Raw genomic sequence first — 18,321 nt, forward strand, 5'->3', positions numbered from 1 at the left:
ATCTTGGTTGTTATAGTCACAACGTTTCGGCCGTTTTGCCCTCCGGCCTTCATCAGGTGTTTTTTGTCGAACTGGGGAACCGTTTGTTAGGAGTCTCGAACCCTTTATTATTATTACGGGGGTACCGTGTTGTGACTCCAGCTACGCTCTGGGAGATAGTTGCTGATTCTCTGTTTTGAATGTTACTTTTCACTGCCCTCGTTCAGGATTGAACTCAGCACGTTTGGGTAACTGTAAACTTTGATACAACGTCTAGGACTACTCGGACATATGTCACTAATGACCGAAAAATGGACTAAAATGACTTAAATAAACAAAAAGTAAATGACTTAGAATAACTTTAATGAACTTAAGGATGAATTGAATGACCTTAAGAATGACTTGAATGCTTAAAAAATAACTGGAATCCTTCAAAAACAACTTGAATGATCTGGAGAATGATTTGAATGGCTTTGAGACTGACTGGTTGTAAAGTGGCTGACAATTTTACATAAAATTAATACAGAATAGTGATCCCCCACTTTATATCACAAAGTTACAAACATAATTACAGCATGTAGTAAGAACAGATACTAGACTTTGATCATGGCCAAAAGTCCAAGAAAAACTGTATTTATTTGCTCCCCCACCGCGGAAATTAGTAGGGGAGCTGATTAGTGACAATTAGTATTAAGAGTTGCCCCTACATTGACCAAGATCTTAAATGTGGGTTGCCCCTACATATGGTCTTTGCTTGCAGTATCTGCTGTAACAGATACTACACCTTGATTTTGACCAAAAAGGCCAAGAAAAGAGTATTTATTTGCTCCCCTGCCGAGCAAATTAGGCACAAGGCCGATTTTTAATGTGAGGAGTGAAGGGGAGCTGGATAGTGACAATTGGTATGAAGGGTTGGTATTTATTTGCTCCCCCAACGAACAAATTAAACACAAGGCCGATTTTTAATGTGAGGAGTGAAAGTGAATTGGGGATCAACTACCCGGGGAGTAGGAGAGCTGGATAGTGACAATTGGTACGAAGGGTTGCTCTTACATTGACCAAGGTCTTATATGTGGGATTGATCCCACATATCGTCTTTGCTTGCAGTATCTGCTGGAAAAGATACTACATATTTATCATGGCCAACAGGCCAAAAAAGCGGTATTTATTTGCTCCCCCACCGAGCAAATTAGGCACAATGCCGACTTTTAATGTGAAGAGTAAAGAGGAAATGGGGAACAACTCCCCGGGGAGTAGGGGAGCTGGATAGTGACAATTGATATGAAGGGTTGCCCCTGAATTTACCAAGGTCTTATATGTGGGGTTTCCTCCACATATGGTCTTTGCTTGCAGTATCTGCCGGAACAGATCTTGCCCAAACGGTCAAGAAAAGCTTAAAAAGCTAAAAACAAATGCTGTTCTTAGCTTTTTAAGCTTTTCTTGGCCAACAACAACAGACCTTTGATCTTAAGCAAAAAGGCCATGCACAGAAGTTTTACAGACAGACCGACCGACCGACCGACGGAGTGACTTATAGAGTCGCTTGCACGCGAATAAAAATCCCATGAGTCAAGAGGAAGCAAGTTACAAACCGTGTATTAGATAAAAGATAACGTACGAAGTCACGTAAATTTTTCGCGTTTATAAAGGTTCCGAAAATTTATCAGAGATTACGCCGAATGAAACAAGACGACAATATCAGTCGAAATAATCCAAATAATAGAATATACTACTTGCACGTATCCCTGAACGTTATTCATCTCTTTCTGCGCAGTCTAACTCATTAATACCGCAGAATTGTCTCATCCAAAAAAATCAATATACGAACACGTTGGTTCCGCCAATCAGTTTTCCTAGTTTCTTGCTCAACCCCTAAAACGTTCCCCTAGGGAAGAATTCCACTGATTGAAAGTCACTGGAACATGAGTCCCTCTTACATATAAACCGAAAATAAATGTATACGCTTGGAATTAATTTTCGTCCTCTCTAATCAATATGATCTGCGTTTCTATGAATATTTACACTAAGTATAATGGTAAGGAGAGAAGTGTTTTTTATGAAGTACCAAACGATGTGACCTGACTATCTCCTATTAGAAGGTTCGAATACTGTCGCTTCCATAGAAGTAATTTTGTAGGTTTTGTGAATACTTTCAAGAGATTAGATAGGTCTACAAAAGTTAATACACTTGGTTTTTATCTGTTCAGGTACCCCCTTATACTAGAAGGATGGTTAAAGTTGATTAGATTTTTTTTCAAGTTCACCAGGATCAGGAAAAGACCTTAACACGCTTCGGCACTTATGCGGAACACGAATCGCGCTGGACAACGGTGTTATGTACAAATGCGTTCATACTTTTCTATATCTTCATCGTTAATAAACTAACGCACCGCAAAAAATTGGATCCAACTTGAAAGATTAAATCCAAAATAAATGTAGGATATAACGGGATAACTTACCAGAGTATAGCTGCCCGGGGGTGGAGAGTGACGATGCTCTTCTAATTTCCAAAACGAACGATTGCTTTCTAGCTATGCTAACAGATGGCATTTTTGTTATTTCTTATTTTATGGCGGCTTCAAATAACCAAAAGTTTAAGACGAATCAAAAAAAAAATGTTAATTATTCTATTTGTTTTTATTCTTTAAAGTTTATTATTATTTTCATATGGATACATTTTTATTTTTAGTTTATATTTAATAAAAATATCAGAAATACGACATCACAATACTTCCCATCTCAGTATCGGAGATATATTGTTAGAAGTAATCGTAGTCGTCATTTCTGGAGAAAACTACTCTTCTGCCTGATCTTGTAGTTTTTGAATCTTGGGGAAGATCGACTGATTCTTGTTGGTCAGTTTCTTCTGTAGGCGTACTAGATAAATCGTTGGAATCATTTTCAATTGATGCTTCTGTAGAATTCTCAGTAGATAAAATTTCCTGTTGCAGCTAGCAAATCTTACTCTCAGACGTCTCTTGTAAGTAACTGTTTGGCCCGAAAGGCCAATTCCAAAAATAATATAAATTCATGCCGAAACACTTCGTAAAATGCTCATTAATAACAAATGTTTCTTTTAGTATCTGGCTATCATTAACATCTGCGCGAGAAATCCGTTGCTGATGTTGTATATTTACAAGCAACACCAGGAAGAGAAATATTCGATGCGTTTTTTTTTCATCCTAAAACATGCACATTGCAACTTTGATGTAGGTTGCTACTATCAGGGAAATAAATTACAGGGAAGCTATGTAGGGAGTTGAGCGGCATAATGTCTGTTCACATTACACATGAACTTCTGCATGTTAGTACAGTTTGGGAAGCACTCTATATCTGTACCTAAATCAAAACGCGGATTCCATGAACAAAGCTTCTTTCTTAGAAGTGCACGCCTGTGTAACTCTGTTCCGTCTGCCCGCTTCCCACCGGACTACAACTTAGATGTCTTCAAGTCCAACGTTAACAAATTCCTAATGAACCACCCCCCTTAAGTAAACACTTCATCAAATCTCCACACTAAAGTAATGTACTTGCAATAACCCTTATCCCTGAGTTGCTTCCGGGCTTGATAAGTGGTGATCCCTGTGTAAAAAAAAAAAAAAAAAAAAAAGGAACCCAGAAGGGAATTCCAAAGTCTAGCAGTTCTGGGGAAGAAACTATTGGAGTAGAATAGCTTTCTTGCATCTATGGATCTCTACTGTGAAGGGGTGGAACTTTGCTGCTAGTCAGGTTTGTCGGGGTTATTTACGTCGCGGGGGTACTAGGGCGTCTAGGGCGTGACATATGTTTATGTAAAGAAGAAGTAGGTTTTAAAACACTATTAAAGATAGTTGTTATAAAGGGAAATAACCGGAAGCAAAAGAGTTATTTCCCCTGGATCGAGAAAGGAAGACTTTACAAGATGGCTGGCACAGCATTTCACATAATCTGTTGCTCTGACGTTTTACTATTTTTCTGTTTAAATAATTAAATAATTTGGCGCCAAAACGATGTCTTCTTGTAACTCTACATTTTACAACCAGTTATATTCCGTCATGACATCTAATAGTAAAGCTAGGTTAACGGTTATCGTATTTACTCTCTGTATGTTTTGATTTATATCTCACCTCGAGTATTATTTTTACTTGCAAGAAGTGAACTGTTTAGAAAAAAAGAATTATTCTCACATGGAAATGTCTCAGATTCTGTATGAATTAAAATATAATATTTATGCTTATTTTATGACCGGGCAACACCGGGCGGACTGCTAGTATTTTATATTCTAGAACTTACACTCAAACATGGCATTGCTTTTTCAACTACCTTATGATAAATTTTCTCTCTCTATATATAGATATATGTGTGTATATATAATGTGTGTCTGTGTGTGTATTTATATATCTGACTAACTAATGAGAAATACCATTTTTATCCTGTATCTCTCTCCCTCTCTTACATTGCTTATGCTCCTAATCCCTTTTCTTATGTTTTCGCACGAGCTATTTCCGTTTAGGGCTTGCGCATGCGCGAGGTCGGGAGATGTGAGTGATTTCCATTCGTAAAACCTGTCCTTATCACAGGCCTGTTTAATCAGATTGGTAAGGGTCGTTTGGCTAGACGCTTGATTGCATCCATCAAGGGATTCGCGAGGCCGCCTTAATGGGAAAGGGACGACGGAAAGCGAAGACGAATGCCTGCCAAATACCATTCTCCAAGACATTTCTTACGGTTAATGGTGTGACCGGTTAATCTCCGGAGGATTCCCCCCTCTAATCACGAGGGATTGAAACCATGGAAATGTTCGCTGAACGAGCTGTTGATTCACATTCGCGATCCCATTAAATAGCCAATGTCTCACTTGCCTGTCAATTAAAGTGTTTATTACCGATTGATTACCGACGAATGTTACCGTCGATACGGGCACGATACCAATTATGCAAAGACATGCTCATAAATCTATATAGTTATTCATATATACGATATAGAATATAGATACGATTGATGGTTGCTTAACTAGCGGTCAGGTTTCGTTTCTCAACTTGAAACAGTTACCAGTCTTGCTGCATTGAGAGCCTCTAATATGCAACTCTAATATATATATATATATATATATATATATATATATATATATATATATATATATACAAAATTATTTATTCGAGCGTAAACAATTACATATGGTCGCTCAAAACAGTCATCTCTTTCAGTCAATGAGACTTCGTCACCGCGACCCTGAACCTATCGACGCTACTAGAAACATCTCAAACCTGTATATATATATATATATATATATATATATATATATATATATATATATATATATATATATATATATATAAAAGTGAACGTGTCTGTGTATCCGTGTATCTGTGTATCTGTGTACATTTCCCTACGCAATAACTCTATCAATTTTAGTCTACAGACTCGAAATTTGACATACAGCATACTGAGATTTGGGAAAATCTATGTGATCGGTTTTTGGCCAGAAAGTTTGCGATTAAGGGGTCAAAGTTCAACAATTTGACATTTGAGAACTCTACCAAACTCCTCCGACAATCTGGATCTAAGTTAATAACTTTATTTGAGCCCAAAACAATAAATTTTAAGGGTTCATAATAGGGTCAAAGTTTAAAAAAATTGACTCTGCGGTCTCTGCCAAATTACTCAGACAATTTCTGGTCTAAATATTTAAAATTTTACATAAAGGGTATTCAGAGATAGGGCAAGCTTTTTCATCACTTTGGGTCGAAAACTTTTAGTTACTAATATATAAATGTATGTATGTATTTCTATTTGCATGTCTTCCTTAAACTTTAAATAAAGGCGACGTATTTTACCAAGATCAGTATCGTTTTAAAGTTCGACCTTTCATACGACAAATATCGAAACATTGGCTAAATACATTAATATCTTCCCCTTCAACTAGGCACTTTTCTACAGGAGGGGGTCACTTTTTTCGCGAATATTTTTTAAAGTTATCCTCTCCTTTAGATTGTCTAGCCTTAATTTTAAAAAATGTCGCTTCCGGTTTGGTGGTGGTCGTAACAGCATAAAAGTTAGGTTTTATCCCGTTCTTGTCCTCCTTTGCGGTACGGGTTCGAGCCTGCCTTCCTACTAACACTTTTTTGTTTTTTTGCTCAACATACACATCCAAACACCGGGGCAACGCCGGGCTGAAATACTAGCATATCTATGAATGTGAACGTGTCTGTCTGTCTGTGTGTCTGTGTACATTTCCTTACGCAATAACTCTGTCAATTTTTAATCTACAGACTCGAACTTTGATATACAGGGTACTGAGATTTGGGAAAATCTCTGTGATCGGATTTGGCCAGAAATTTAGCTGTTAAGGGATCAAAGTTCAACAATTTGACCTTTGAGAACTCTACCAAACTCCTCCGACAATTTAAATGGCTATATTTCGAATACGAATTTGTACATGGTGCGTAAATAATTTTCATTGCTTAAACAAACGGATATGATGAAATAACGATTTAACCTTTGAGAACTCTACCAAACTCCTCCGACAATTTGGGGTGTAAACACTTGAAATTTTAGATATAGGTTCCTTGGACATGGATCTAACATAATAACTTAATTTGAGCCCAAAACAATAAATGTTAATAGGGTGAAATTAAAAAAGAAATCACCGTTTTTTTTTTGTGTGTGTGTGTGTTTTTTTTTTGCTTAGCATACACCTCCAAACACCTTGGCAAAGCCGGGCACCCATGCCAGTATATCTATAAAAGTGAACGTGTCTGTGTGTCTGTGTAACTGTCTGTCTGTGTACATTTCCCTACGCAATAACTCTGTCAATTCTAGTCTACAGACTGGATATCATATTTATATATATATATATATATATATATATATATATATATATATATATATATATATATATGTGTGTGTGTGTGTGTGTGTGTGTGTGTGTGTTATTTGTTTTTGTTTTTGCGCTACGTCTTGAATGAATTCAATTATTTACGAAAGTGCATTTTTACCTAAATACGAGTTGGGAATATTTTTCCCTTTAACCAATTTGGTGCCCCCACATGGGGGGCGGCATATATATTATTTTAAAATATAATTATCCACTGACACGTGTTTCGTCGTCTATAACTCATCAGAGTCGCTAGATTCAGCCGCTCTGATGAGTAGTTGACGATGAAACACGTGTCAGTGGATATTTTGAAATAATATATATGTGTGTGTGTGTGTGTGTTTGTGCGTGTGTGTTTGTGTGTGTTTGTGTTATTTATGTGTATTTGTTTTTGCGATATAGTTTGAATGAATTCAATTATTTATACGAAAGTTTATTTTTACCTACAAGCGGGTTCGGAATATTTTTCCTTTGGCCAATTTTCTACTCCCAAATAGGGACCAGCATATGTATTGCTTTTCATAATATAATTATACACTGACACATGTTTCGTCGTTTATGATTCATCAGAGTGGCTGAATCTTGCTAGATTCAGCCACTCTGGTGAGTCGTAGACTAAATAGAGCAAATACACTTGCAACGCATCTTCTCTGAGAAAGATTAAGTAGATAATCGAAAGCTCCTTGCCAACTATATTTCGAAGACGGATTTGTACAATGTCGAGGCATTAGAGTCTATTGGACTCTTGTACTGGATTGTGTGGAAAGTGTTTGATATACAGTAAAGATGATCCTGTGCGTAAATAATTTTCATTGCTTAAACAAACGGATATAATAAAATAATTAACTGCGGAAAAAAAATCATTTCACACCACATAACAATATTATATATTTTGAATGAAAAAATAGTAGCATTTCCCAGACGTGTGTTGCAGACGAATAGTAAATACACCGGTAGTTAAGCAACGATGACCTAGCCAGTACCAGATGGGTGGCTATTTGGGACTTTCAGGTGCTGTACGTGCTCTGCGCTTATTTCGGCATTGTTTCCAGTCGTCCTGGATTCTCCTTGCCACTGGACTCAAAAGGTGCCGATTCACGAGAGGTGTGGCTGGAGATTGCGCAACACTGGCCACATGATTATACGCGAAGCTGCCCCTGGAGGGGGTATCCTTTGTGTTGAGACTGAACGGAGGCATCGGCAAGAGAGAGATTTTGGCTGGAACATACACCGCGTGTAAGATAATGTGAAAAAGATGCTGGGAACACTAATAAGATGCAGTTTATCGCCAATTTGGGATTTTAACAATTCTTTCTCTTATTCAATCTGTGTTTCTTTCTTTCTCGCTTATCACCGCTCTTTTTACCTCTATTTTTACTGCTTTTGCCCGTTGGGACTCATTATTCGTCGGTCTGTCAACGCGCAAATCAAGCCAACACGACTTTATTGAGTGCAAAATAAGGGGGCTCCTGTGAATTCGCCCATGATTTGGGGAATTGGATAAAGTAATAAGCATACGTATATGATCGAATCAGCCATGGACAGGGATTCGCTACACAGTTATATATTTTTAATAGCAGGAAGACCCGACACTGCCCGAAATAGAATGAAGATCAACACATCTTCCACCCCCTCCCACATCTTCCCCATACTTTTTTGTCATGACATCAGTAAAATCGATCATTCTTTTTAAATTCAAACCGATTGATTATCAACCTATATAAACGTGGTATACCAAGAAGAAGCTTCACGTTCCTCCCGCAGTGACTCAGTGCACAGAACATTACAGTCTACATTTCACTGTAGAGAACCTACTGTAGATTTTATAAACTTATCCGTATATAATGGCTTCACTTCAAGTTTAAAATACAAAAATCAAGTTCCATGGTCAATTGTGCTCTAAACAGAAACATTCATTTCGGACACCTCATTGTCATATCAAAGCGTCAACTGTTAACATTATGAAATTATTTTATTTATTTATTCGATTTTCACCCCAAACAAGGCACAATGTCACTTTGAAGCAGGGGGCTACTATTAGGGACTTAATTAGCGGGGTCATTATGAAGGGAGATGAGTAGAAAGATGTTTTTTAACATTACACTTGAACTTCTGCATATCAGTGCAGTTGGGAAAGCAGAATCCCGGAAGGGAGTTCCAAAGATCCGTAGTTCTGGGGAAGAAACAATTGGAGTAAAAGGCTTGCTTGCACCTAGGGATCTTTACTGTAAAGGGATGAGACTTAGTAGCTTGTCAGGTTTGTCGGGGGTAGTTACGTCGGGGAGGTACAAGTGTTTGCAGTTCGTCAGAGCATTCCCCATTAAAGTATTTGTAGAACAGGCAGAGGGATGCAACATCTCGTCGATGGGACAGAGGCTGAAGCCTAGATGACAGTTCAGGACCTATCAGGGTGGCGACTCTCTTTTGAACCCTGTCCAGGAGCGAGAGACAAGCAGATGCACCAGCCCAGATGTAACAACAATACTCCATACATGGGCGAATGGTGGCCTTATAGAGGTATAGGATACTGTCAGGCGTAAGTAGTTTTCTAGCACGGTAGAGGGAGCCAACCTTCGTAGCAGCAGCCTTGGCAATGCTCTCAATGTATCTATTCCAGTTCATATTCCCTGTAAACGTTAGGGCGAGGAGTTTAAAAGAAGTCCTTTCAGGCAATGTGTTCTTGGCCATTGCTATTGGTGGTAGAGAAGGTTGCTTGTAGTTATTGAAGGAAACAAGCTTAGTCTTAGCAGCATTGAATGTGACCAACCATTTTTGTCCCCATTTCACTACGGATTGGAGGTCATCCTCTAGTGTTTCTGCCATTTCCTTGGATATGTGTTCATTTGTTTTCCCTTCATATATGTTATAGAGTGTGGTGTCATCGGCAAATATACCCATCAACGAAACAATTTTATCAGGGAGGTCGTTTATGAATATCAGGAATAATAGAGGTCCAAGGATAGACCCCTGAGGTACTCCCGCATTTATGTTATATTGTTTAGATGTACGACCGTCGAGGACAATTTTGATTTTTCTATTACTTAAGATGGATTTAATTACATTATGAATTCTTCCAGTGATTCCATATGATCTAATTTTCCTTAGAAGACCATCGTGCAATAACCTATCAAAATCCTTAGATATATCAAGGGCTACCGCTCTACCCTCCCCTGTTTTGTCCAATGAACGGTATATACCTTCAGAAACTACAGTTAAGATATCTGCTGTTGAACGGGCTTGCCTGAATCCATATTGTTTGTCAGTCAGGGGTTTAGCGGCTGTTAGGTGCTGGACTAGTGCTTGATTAACTAAAACCCCAAATAGTCAGTTCTTTCACCAGAATTCTTTAAGACTGGTACCACAGAGGCGGTTTTCCAGCAGTCGGGAAAGCAAGATTCGTTAAGGCATTTATTGTAAAGTTTGGAGAGAACTGGAGCAACCTCGGCAGAGCATTTTTTTAATAGCACAGCCGGAATGAGATCTGGTCCACATGCTTTTGAGGTGTCTATGTTTTTTATAATAGCATGTACCTGAGAAGGGGTGATTTTCAAATCGTCTAGTTTGGCGTCTGTTCGCAGAGGAAAATCAGGGAGTGAGTGGTGTGTTACATAAGGGAGGGAGAAGAAACGGATTTGGACTTTGACCCTTTACTTGAGGGATACTGGTACCCTGGTGATGACGTGCCCATTTTACTAATGAAGAGAAGAAGTTTACGACGATGAGAGAGAGAGAGATATTACAAGTGTTAAGAGACGAGAGAACGGGATCCAAGATCCCTTAAACCGTTTGTCTAGTGGTTAGGACGTTTGTGTATTTATGTGTTTATATATAGAAGTTCATACCTGGTTCCGCTGCTCTGGGAGAGTCTTCATCTGGGTGGAGCTCTCTTGCTGTTTTCGCCGGAATACACAAGATGAAGAAAGATGTTGGGTTTTTAACCTTTTATTCTCCCAGGCATGATCTGCAGATGTCGCCATCGATGGTCTCCACTGTGGGTACCTACCACGTCCCACGTCTGGGGCGCGCATCCCCCCCCCTTACTTAGGAGAGAACCATTTTAGACTTCTGCTCGGCTTGGCATTTTCTGAGAGACTCAACGTTTCACTAACCTTGCCACGTAGCATCACATGACATCCGGTTAGATGAAACGTCACTTCCTGCAACGTGGATTAACTACAAAAATATCTCTCTGACCTCCTCCCACCCTCTCCCTCTCTCTCTCGATCTACTATCTAATAGAGACACAGAGAGAGAAAATAGAGAGAGTATGAAAGAGCCAGAGAGAGAAAGAGGAGAGATGCTCTTTAACATTCCTCCACCCCTTTTTTATCAAAATGTATGGCAAGCCATACATTTTTAATAACTAACTAACTAAAAAAAATAATTATGTCCGAAGTACATCTTTATTCTTTCACTTTCCGGACTCACCCCTTTTCCAAGAAAGATCAGGCACCAGTACTCTTCTACAACACTATCAACCCTTCTGCTGCTTCTCGAAAGTCCCTCCTTGACATTAATTTGCTTCCAAGTTAGACAAAGATACAGCTTTGCAGATATACATCTTGTCTAGGCGGTCGCATTGTTGGATATTTTCCACTGACTCTGCTCTTTATTTGGACCACTTGGCCAAACAAATGGAGACTCCATTTTCGATCACTTTTTCGAAATGGGGCCAGCATATCGCAATTACGACCAGAACGTCGGATGCTCCATGTTGGTGGTAGCTTTATCGCATGGGGACTCGAACCCCAGACCCTCAGATTAAAAGTCTGATGCTCTACCGACCCAACCATCCCACTCGCGTTCTCGACTTTCAGCATAGGCCTAAGTCCCAGTTTTTTTCCTTTACTGTAATGCCCTGACGTCTTTCTCTGAGTGGTCCTATTACTGGAGCTTTGTTCTATTCAATCTACTACTTCGGGACTTCACAAAGCTCTTCTACTAACTCCCTTGGTTGGTCTAAGCCAAGATACGCCTTCACACTGATTCACTCGGAGCCTGTTTGAGTTCCTGGAACCCGACAAGATACTGAATCATCACTCCCTAACTAATGCGCCAAAGCTTACTTGCGCATCGATTTCTAACTAAGTAGCTTTCCCTTTGTGATTTTTCCGTATTCCCAGCAAGTCCCAAGATTCCAACCCAGATATCCCTCACACATTCCTCTAAAAAAATAAAAAAAATAAGGCTCTATCTTGTCCCTTACGTAATCTGCATCTTTCCCTTTCTTCTATCTCCCCGTGATTAAGCTTGGTACCGACTGTCCAGTCGCTCCGTACCCTGAGGAATTATCGCGACCTCGCACGCCAGACTTTTGTTGGACAAGACTTATTGCCGTTGCTTGGGCCTACGTGGCATCTTCCAACTCACTGGAATCACTAGTATTGTTTTAACAGGGTACTCATTACTCTAAAATAGTATTTCCCCTGCCAAATTTTCTAATTTGTGACAATACCGTGGCTTATAAAAAAATAAAACAACAGAAAAAACTGCTTTCTGCAGCCTAATCGCCTTGTAATTCTCATGAAAAAAATGCAACTACGCGCTAAACGTCCCTAAAATATAACTAAACCAACCAAATCTATTCCAAAATAATTTAATTTAATAATACCAATTAAATTCACCCAGCATGGTTTTTTTTTTAAATTTGGTACCTTTAATTCACAATAGGGTAACATTTTACTTCTAAAATTCTTCCTCCACCCCTTTTTATCAAAATGTATGGCAAAGCCATACATTTTTAATAACTAACTAACTAAACTAAGGAGGGAATACATACGCTACCCGCTGGCAAGAAGACTGTCCTACGATAAATCGATAAACTCAAAATTAAATAAATACAACAATAAAATTGCCATGTAGCGCTACCCTGCGCTCTTCAAGGTCAAACTCCTTTATGACCTCATGGCTTCTTCGTACCCATCTCGGGACTTCCAGAGCATCCTTTGCTCCCGGTCGACACTACTCGTGGTCGATAATTTCACGGCTCCTAGCCGAACAACAATAAAACACAAAATCGAGGTCCATCTGCCTCCTACTTACATCTCAGGATTTACGGACAATCTTCTTTACTCCTAGGTAGCACAAAAACTAAAAAAAAATCCCATCCCAAACCTTCACCATTTCACATCAAATGTTCTTAATTAATTTACCTCCTCTATGACTATACTTAATTGGTCCAAGAGTAATCAAGTCGGTTTTATTTATTCTACCCCATTTATCCCCCGTGTGGTCAGCACACAATGGACACGTCCGCCGACTGTCCATATTAGTTACAGAGATCGCTCATTTCTCTATAACTATCTCGTGCTTCCCTGAGCACCTACCAAAATATGGATTTTTTTAAAAATTTATTACGAGGACGTTCTGTACCGCCCTCCACCGACTTACGCATCCGGAACAAAAAAAATCTGTCGAAACTACAAGAACAAAACAACAAACAAAAAAAATACATTACCACCTCGAAACTAGAATAAATACCGACTGACTTCCTGACCTCATTACTCATAATCCAGCAAACCGTCTGCCTGTCCAACTACTGTATTTCGATTAAAAAAAAATCCTTATTCCTTATTCTTTTGTCTTCCGACATCATCCCATTTAAAAAATTCTCATTTATGTATTCCTTGCATAATCCCGTTATCTCAAAAATTATTATTGATAATTGATATACCTCTATCCTGTCATCATCTTATTTTTAAAAAATTAAATTACATTGACACCACGTGGCAAGACCATCGATGCCCCCATCTGCTATACAAATACAAGATAACAAAAGTACAGAAAAAGAAATACAGAAAAATACACATGGCAACTCAACAATACTTAACAATATTCAATAATACTTAATTAATATATACTTAATTAATTCACTTATAACTAACAACTTTCAGCAATGTTCAACAAAATTATCACAGATCAAATTGTCCACGTAAGCAAAGTTCAAGGGTTTTCTGAAACTAAAAAAAAAATCGTTATTCTTTTACAATTAACCACAGAATTAAATTAAAAAGTTCCGCTTCTATTCTATTCATATAATTATAATTTACTTAAAATTAATCCGGAGGGATGCCACATCACCAACCTGATTTTTATTTCACCTAATACTTTCGACAATAGTGTAATTTTTTTCTTTTTTTTTCAAATCTAAAATGACATCTTGCTATTCCGAATGCATTTAAAAGTTCACTGTCCCTTATTTTTGTAACACTTTGCTAAATTCAACAATGTCAAATGACTGACAGGTTTATAAACTGTGGACAAGCTCGATGTCATTTTGCTTCAACAAATGTTCGTTTGTGTTGTTTTGTCTATTTAAATATATATATATATATATATATATATACGTTTTTTTTCTTTCTCCGTTTTTTCAATTCTTTCTCTGTGTTTTTCAATTTTATTTTTATTTTTAATATGGTAAATTAATTTTCTTTTCTCTTTTGTTTTTCAGTCGTTTTCAAAATTCAGAGCGTATTTTTAATTTTGGAGTTTAATTTTCTTCTAAATGCGTATGGTATTCTTCATGCCTTTGCTATCTTTTTCAACACATAACCGAATAATTTTTTCTTCGTCATCCTTCCTCTCTCTCTATCTTTCTCTCTCTCTACCCTTTTTTCACTGTTCTTCCTTTATTCTCTTTTTTCTCTTCATTTCCACTGTTCTTTCTTTATTATCTTTTTCTCTTCATTTTCACTATTCTTTCTTTTTATTCTACTGTCTCTTCTCCGTTTTTTTCTCCCTCCTTTTTCCTCAATTTCTCTTCTTGTCTTTATTTTTCCTCGTTATCTCTTTTTCTCGTTATGTCAGTGGAAATCCAGGTTTCGATATATGCCCCATGCGGGGGCAAGAAGGTCAACGGCACCAAATAACAGATATGTTACATAAGGGAGGGAGAAGAAACGGATTTGGACTTTGACCCTTTACTTGAGGGATACTGGTACCCTGGTGATGACGTGCCCATTTTACTAATGAAGAGAAGAAGTTTACGATGATGAGAGAGAGAGATATTACAAGTGTTAAGAGACGAGAGAACGGGATCCAAGATCCCTTAAACCGTTTGTCTAGTGGTTAGGACGTTTGTGCATTTATGTGTTTATATATAGAAGTTCATACCTGGTTCCGCTGCTCTGGGAGAGTCTTCATCTGGGTGGAGCTCTCTTGCTGTTTTCGCCGGAATACACAAGATGAAGACAGATGTTGGGTTTTCAACCTTTTATTCTCCCAGGCATGATCTGCAGATGTCGCCATCGATGGTCTCCACTGTGGGTACCTACCTCGTCCCACGTCTGGGGCGCGCATCTCCCCCTTACTTAGGAGAGAACCATTTTAGACTTCTGCTCGGCTTGGCATTTTCTGAGAGACTCAACGTTTCACTAACCTTGCCACGTAGCATCACATGACATCCGGTTAGAGGAAACGTCACTTCCTGCAACGTGGATTAACTACAAAAATATCTCTCTGACCTCCTCCCACCCTCTCCCTCTCTCTCTCGATCTACTATCTACTAGAGACACAGAGAGAGAAAATACAGAGAGTATGAAAGAGCCAGAGAGAGAAAGAGGAGAGATGCTCTTTAACAGGTGTACCGAGTTCAATGTGGAGTTTAAGGCAAACTGACTGGCAAGCAGATTAGCCTTGTCAGTTGCCGTGCAAGCAACCTCATGATTGTTTGTTAGTGGGGGAATAATTGACTGTCCATTATTAACTACGCTGTTGTAGATTTTCCAAAAATCCCGGGTTACTAATTTCTGTGTTTGGATGCGTTTTCTGGTGGTTTCAGTGTAATCTGTCTTAGCTGTCTCTATCACTCTCTTACAATTATTTCTTGCTTCTATAAACTTCTGTTCATTTGAGCTGAACTTATGTCGGTTGAATCTGCAGAACGCATGCTGCCTTTGACAAATGGCAGCTGCGCAAGCAGAAGTAAACCATTGGGGAGAGTGGGGCTTGCTATAGAATTTCCGTGCGTTAACATGTGCTTCAATTGCAGTTTTGAACCATTCAGTGGTCTCATTTGCACACTGTTCCGCTGGAAGAGTAAAGATAAATACTCACTAATATTAAAAAATAAGCGTAGAAAAGTTAAGTATCATTACTCAAGTATGCTATAAAAAGGAACGTTCATTTAGAACGCGCACCTGTTTTATAAAAGAATCTTCAGTCAATTGCATAAGCTGGACCTTTCTGCTTGTGTGGTGATAAAACTTCTCAAATGCACTTGTTATGTTCGCTTGCATAAAATGTAAAATCGAACTTTCTTCATTTATCGAATTTTTTCGATTATCGATTATCGATATTTATCGGACACACTCCGATACAAAACTTACGTAAGAACACTTCCAGATACATCAAGTACCTTCGTAGAAATTAAATAAAACTTTAAGTATTTCATTTTCTTCTACATTGTTTTGTATATTTTTTTAGCATTTATTGTTCTTTTCTGACCATTCTCTCGTTTATCCTCATCTAACCGCCCCTATAAAATATTTTTTCCAATTCTAATCTAATGCCTCAGACTAATTTGGGATCATCTTGAATCAAAGAAGCATCAGTTTTTGAGTGGAATACAAAGATTTAAAAAGTCGGCGAGTCTGTGAAGGATGTGGAAGGCGTGAGAAAGCCAGAACACTAGAGTTGATTGGCCAAATAAAGAATTTCATGGATAACGACTGTCCTTGTCTATAGAGACAATAAGTGGACAGTTTGATTTCAGAGTGAAAACTGAAGATGCGTAAGATTGTCTCAATGGTGTAGTTCACAACTCAATACTCCTCACAGAGTATTTGACCAAAATGGGCACCAAGGCAGTTCCTCACACTTCCTATAGTTTATACCTTGTTTTCAGTGATTTTGGTTATTTCCCAAGTTCAGGGAAAACTTTAGAGGCTATTGTTATTCGAAGATTGGGGTGAAAAACGCTCTGACGATGTTCATTGACGAAAAGAATTTTAATTCCAGGCGAAAGTCGCAAAACTTATTTAAAGCACCTCATATTCTGTGCACAGATATCTGTAAAATCGGTTTTTACTCGCACCAAGCCTATGATCGTCTCACCTGAAAAATCCATTGTAACGAACTCTTACAATCTCGGCGTTTATGTACTAGTAAACAGATTATTATTCTTATTTAATTTTATTTAAACTTGAAAAACCTGAAAGTGAATATATACTTTTTAGTTTATTTCTGCCTCTGTCTGAACCCCACCTCCCAGTACATGTTTCATACGATGAATGTCTTCAGGTGATTGTCTTCGAACGTTGGCCAAAAGTTCCCTTTCATCATTCTTTTTTGACCTAATCCCAACACTGCTTAAAAGATTTCGTTTCATTTTATTATCTTCTAAAGCAACTACTGATTTGATAATGCCTCAAGGAACACATTCGGCCTTTGCTTCGATGTACGTGCTTCGCTTCCTAAAGGGCAGCTTTTCAGGGAGTTTGGCAACTCACGGGATGGTTGTACAATCAAAATAAAAAGAACACATCTGTTGCGAAGAACGCATTTTTTTTTTGGCAAGGCAAAATAGTGCCCTATCTAAGAATGAAATGAAATAAGTAGACAAAAACGAAAAAAAAGAAGAAAATGTCTAAGAATAACCTAGTTTAAAAAATCCCATTATACAAATGAATTGGTTTCAGAAAGACGGATAACATTTTTTTTTTTCACAAACTGCAGTTTTATTAATTTATTTATTGCGGATTATTATCCTCCTCTTTCTTAGTTGTTGTTTCATGACGTTTCGACCAACTATTCCTCTGGTTTTCGTCAGGTAGTAACCGCGACAGGATAGGAACTCCAAATCTCCTGACTGGATTCTCAGCAATTACTGCCTTCCATAGTTGTTGTCGTCTCACCACGTTTTTGGCAAAATAAGTCTCTGTCCGGCTATGGGTAGGATTGAAACCGCTATCTTCAGAAAATTCTCACTGGAGCCGTAGAGATTCCACCACTCTATCCACTGCGCAATGGACCCCGACCGGCGGTCAAGGTTGAATTTTTGGTCTTATGAATCTACGTTTATTTATTATCTGATTTTTTTTTTTAAATAAAAATAATACTCATCTCAATAATGAATTCCAATGAAATAATATAAATTGCAGTTTTCTTTTCAAATGCGTTTTCTTTTTCTATAACGCATTACTATTTGCTGCAGTGTTATATAAGAAAGGGTGTGTTTGTTTTTTTCTGATTTTTTGAAATATGGATTTTAATTAGGATCATTTGGATTATTCGGGTACTATTCTGATCCTGAGTGATATTCTCATAAAAATCCAACCGATGTAATAACTAATCGCAGCCAATAATCAGTTGGTTTGGAAAAGAGGATTAGGAAGTATTTTTTTTTCACAAATTGTAATTTCGTTTTCAAAAAGCGTTTTGTTTTTTGTTAGACTATAGCATTAACGTTTTCTCCTGTGTTAACTAAGAATTTCCTTTTTATTTTTCTATGTTTTTGGAAATATGGATTTATAATTGAGATTTTCTGC

This window comes from Euprymna scolopes, chromosome 23, assembly GCF_053919585.1.
Source record: "Euprymna scolopes isolate OS-2025 chromosome 23, ASM5391958v1, whole genome shotgun sequence".
In the NCBI taxonomy this organism is placed as follows: Eukaryota; Metazoa; Mollusca; class Cephalopoda; order Sepiida; family Sepiolidae; genus Euprymna; species Euprymna scolopes.